The sequence below is a fragment of the Myotis davidii genome, unplaced genomic scaffold, assembly GCF_000327345.1.
Source record: "Myotis davidii unplaced genomic scaffold, ASM32734v1 scaffold190, whole genome shotgun sequence".
In the NCBI taxonomy this organism is placed as follows: Eukaryota; Metazoa; Chordata; class Mammalia; order Chiroptera; family Vespertilionidae; genus Myotis; species Myotis davidii.
The window spans coordinates 749,451-754,428 of NW_006283440.1; the positions used below are offsets into that span (position 1 = coordinate 749,451).

Consider the following 4,978-nt stretch of genomic DNA (forward strand, 5'->3'; position numbering starts at 1 on the left):
TGGTGGCTGTGAGGTGCGGTGGTGACAGCATATAGTTCACACCACCACTGACCTGGTGATGAAACTTCCGCCCTGCACCAGGGGGTCCTTATGCATCAACCCCTAATCCAGCTAATCCCAATGGCAACAAAATCATGAAAGTGGCCCCCAGTGACGGGCAGGCGTCTCCCGCACAGATGCAGAGGGAGGGGTCCCTCGTGGGAGATAAATTGGGCGCCCCTGGTGTTTCCCAGGGCGGGAGCCTGCGCTGGAAGGTGGGGACTTGCATGGTCTCCTCCCCCTTCACGCACAAGGAGGAGGCCAGTGCAAAGAGCCCAGGCAGGACAATGGCAAGAGGACTGTTGAGAGCAGAGAGGAGAGGTGATGTCAGTCCCACAGACCTGGAGAAGGGAACTGGGGTTAATGTTATGCATCAGCCTGAATGCTGTGAGGGAGCCCACTGCCACACAAGCCCTGGGTTTTGTTGTTGTTCTTGGCTTGTTTTCTGTTATTTTTTTAGTGGAGACGTTAGCAGGCCTTAACTAAAAACTGAGGACTGGATGACTGCATGCTGTCTTTGGTGCCTGGGTGCTGCTTCCCAGTTCAGCATTCCCTCGGAGCAAGCCGGCTGTGTGTGGGGGGGACCCTCCTGGGCTTGCTCAGCTCCTCAGAAAGACAGGGCTTGGGTGTGCATCTGCAGGTTTTTCAGCCTTTGAGCAGTGAGGTGAGATCGTGCTAGGACCTGGGACAATCCCCAGCCGGGCAGGTAGGCACCGAGGCTAGAGCAGAGCTCTCCTCCGCTGTGTCCTGCCAGCAGCCAGGAACAGCTTGGCCCCGCAGGCTGTGATTTCAGTGGACCTGTCCTCGGTGGGGTTGACCGCAGCCCTCATTTGCACAGCAAGCCGCTCATGAAGAGCGGGCCTCCCGACAGACACGGTGTCCTTTTGGGAGCTGGCGGCCCTGTATGAAATACTGGGCGGTGAGGGGGACTGTGGCAGGCAGCAGGTCCAGTGTGGGCCGAGTGCTGGGCTGACCTGATCGTGTCCGACAGGGCGAGCGGTTGGCTCCCGGGAAGGCCATTCAGAGGACGCGGGCTGAGCTGCGGCAGATGGCACCACCAGCAGCTGTTGTGGGCCTTGCAGCAGACGCATGCTCCGAGGGAGCCTCTAGCGACTTCTGCACTCCACCTCCCCACCCCCACCCCTTGTCTCTGGGGAGGGGTAGGGACGGGATGGTGTCCTGCTTTTTGTCTTGTTTTTGTGGTTTTCATCTCGCTGGCCTCCCTTCATGAAGGCAAATTCTCTCTGGGCTATCTGATTCTAGCATTTTCCCATGGCAACACCCAAGGGCACAATCCCACAAGGAGAAAAACAGCCCAAGAGCTTAAGCAGCAGTTGGCTAGTCATGAATAAAAGAGATGGGTGGAAAAGTGACTAAAACTCACAGCCTAGGGGTTTTCAGCCAATTGTCCAAATTACTGAATCTTCCTTTTTTTTTTTTCAAGTTAGAAAATGAGCTGGTGTTCATAATTTTGCAGTTGCACCCTTTTAGAGATGGGTACCTTTTTTTTTTACCCTCTTAATAACTAATCGCAACATTGAAAGAGGGACCAGAAGTAACTAAAGGGTGTGTGTGTGGGGGGGAGGGGGGATCTCTAGCGTTTGTTCGATAATTCATGGGATTAATCAAATGCAAATGCTACGCTTGCATATACACAGACCCATTTTCCTAATTGGACTCTGAGTGGGTACTTTTCAGGCTGAAAGGGTCATTTGTTTTGACTGATTGACTTTTTGAGGCTTTGAGGAGAATTAATATCTTATACAGATGACTGCCTGTTCCCAAGGCTCTCTCTGTATTGAGGCTGTTCATTCATTTATTCATCCGACACCCTGAGTGTGCCCCGGCGAGCCTGGTGAGCCGAGGTGAGTGGGCAGTGGAAAAACACTTTGGTTGGTCGCCCAGATTATCTTTTTGTGGATCACAATAAGCTTCTGCGAAAAGCTTTTGTGCATGAATGCCACAGGCGTGTACTAAGCCTGTGCAGAAGGCTGAGGCAGGGGATGAGACAGCAGGCGGACTCCACGAAGGGGGTGTCTTTGGCTCACTCGCCACGGATCCGAATCGCGTGGGCCCAGCTGTGGCCCCTAGCATGGAATGGTTTCTCACCTGTGCTGGCCCTTCTTCGCCTTGGAAAACTATACTTGGTTTGCTTCGGGGAGGGAGGGATCCACAGAGCTGGATCAAGAACTTCGCAGGAGTGATGCCCTTTTACCCAGCTCTTTCAAAGAACTGGTTTGAGCCTCAGGTTTCTGGAGAACCAGACAGTGGAATTTGCAGACAAAGAGGCATAGGGCCGCTTGTTCCCTGGGCCCTCATCTCTCTGCCCCTCTGGGACCAGGAAGAAAATGGGGCCTGACCACGGCCGCCCATGGGGCTCTACTGACAAAACTGGGTCTCCTCAGGGGTGTTGGGAAACCTCGATGCAATGTTGTTGCCTTTTAAAGAAAGATACCAGTCGTGCGCCCTGGGTAACACGGTCCCGCATCCTGAGAGCTCCAGCCGTGAGCTGGCTCTGGTCTGGTGCATGGGGTTTGGTGCTCCCAGGCTTGTGTCCTCAGCTGGTGCTCAGAGGCCACGAGGCTCGAAAGGCAGTTGGACTCAGAGTTAAAGGGTTGGTTCTGCCTCCTGTTGTCTGGACAGCCAACTCTGTAGTCACCCAAACTCTGCAGCTATGCGTTCTCCTCTGTCATTGGGTGCTGATACATACCCAGCGATGAATGAATGAATGAAGGAACTGGTGCCTGCTCAGCTACTGGTTAAGGGCTTGGGAAATTTCACATTACTGTCGGTCCTATGAGGTTAGTAGTAGCATTTTTATTCCATTTTAACAGAGAAGGTTACTGTGGATTGACGGTATCGTGGGCTCATCCCAAATCTCGGTGCCACCAGTGGCAGCGCTGGGACTCAGAACCCCAGACTTCTGGTCCCCCTTCTCATCATCCCCTGTCCAGTCCAGTGTGTCCCAACTTCACGGGGGAGTGACACTGAGCAACATGTTTATCAATAAGGAAATAATGAGTGTGAAAGTGCTTTGCACGTGGGAAGCACCACGCAAGCATAAAGGTTATTTTGTGTCCCAGGGTCCTGAGGCAACATGTTTTCCTGAGCCTTGTGCAGAGGTTGGTTGTTATTTTATTGGAGGAGGAAAAGGCTGTGAGGACTCGGGGTCTTACAGAGATGCACGTTATTTTTATATTGAGCTTGTTTTTAATTCAGACTTCTACCCAGTAGCTTCATATTCATTTTTCTCTTGTCACATGGAAGTCTTTAATTATACATGTTCCGAAAATTTAAGAGACAGAGCTAAACCCCCAAAAGGGAAGCGGCTGAATATTCCCCACAAACCACTGCAACAGCAATAAGGGCTGTTCCCGTGGCTGTCAGTATTCCTACATCTACATCACAAATACCAGATCTTATGGTTCATTCTGCTCAGTAGTAAAAAATGACTGTGTGCTATTTCATGAACATTCAGTTATTTTAAAAATAAGAGAGAGGGGCTTTGACCGTGAAAATGGAAAGAGAAGAAAACCATTTCTCCCAGGTCACACCTGTAATTTCAGTCACTTGAAATGGGGTCAGTGGGGCTTTCTGAGATGCAGGCTTCACACGGGTGCATGATAAAAAAGCCAGCAACATGAGGAACCCCTCTGGCTGCACTCGGCTGTGATTTAGGATAGCAGCATGTGTTGGGGTAGCAAGTCAGATGAGTCCATAGCATTGCTCTGCCCAGAGGGGTTTCCGTGTCTGGCAGCTTGTCCCAGAGTGCCTCGGGGTGAATACCAGTGTCAGAGCACGTGAATGCTGTGCAGTTTATGACACGGGTGCCCCGGGGAAGGAGCTCAGTGTACCTGCTGTTGCAACCAAGTGGATGACATTATCATGGTGTCGCCAGGGGCCAGCCACACACACCTCCTTTCTCTCCCTGCAAAAGCCAAACCCAAGCAGCTTTGCTGTTGCCAGTTCTTCTGCCCAGAACACTGTTCCCCTCGCCCTTCAAAGTTACTTCCTTTTAGGTCTTCCCTGGCCACTCCATGGGAAGTGGCCTGCCCCTCCCCACCACCCAGGAACTCAGAAGGCATCACCACCTCACCTTGGTTTCCTCCTCGGCCCGTCTTGTGCCAGGAGATTATGTCACTGCATTGCTTGTCTGATGCCTGTCTGCTTCGCGGGCCGGCCAGCCTCTTGGAGCAGAGGACACACTGGTCCCACTCACCATGGCACCCTACGGCTTAGCATATAGCTCGCACCCCCAATGGTTGGCAGGTGAATGAATTGTTACGGCCATTTGTCAAGTAAAGCGGGTGTCAACTAGACTTTGTAAAAATTACCGAATAATTTTGCAAAAAATTCTTAGTCAAATATAAGATGAAACGATAAGTAAAATGTGGCCACGTAATGTGCAAAAATAAATGGAATTTCACAATGCTCAAAAGTAGGAAACAGCATAGGTCAGTGAGGGCGAACCTAGAACTCATTTTTTTTGGTTGATTTTTCTTTGTTAAATGGCATTTAAATATATAAAATAAATATCAAAAATATAAGTCTTTGTTTTACTATGGTTGCAAATAGCAAAAAATTTCTATATGTGCCACGGCACCAGAGTTCAGTTAGGGTTTTTCCAAATGCTGGCACGCTGAGCTCAAAAGGTTCGCCATCACTGGCCTAGGTGGTTGAGGAAACTTTAGAATTCAGGGTCTTTCAGCGCTAGTTGCTCATTCCACCCGTGATGATAGTCTTATCTTGGTTGAAACTGGTTGTCACGTTAGCCAAATATTCCTGTTTATCACTTGAGCATCGAGACGGAAGAGCAAAAGGGTTTTCAATCCCAGGCACCTGAAAATATACACCTTCATTAACACATCTATCTTAAAACACCTAAAAAGGTGACATCGTTTCTGAAACCCCTGTGATAAAGTCATTGCTCTGGCCTGGA

At 50.3% G+C, this 4,978-nt stretch overlaps 1 protein-coding gene across 1 annotated transcript in view; it reads left to right on the forward strand.

Moving 5' to 3' along the window:
• The window catches only part of PTCH1 (patched 1), a 63,596-nt gene that overhangs the window by 14,546 nt on the left and 44,072 nt on the right, over positions 1–4,978 (forward strand).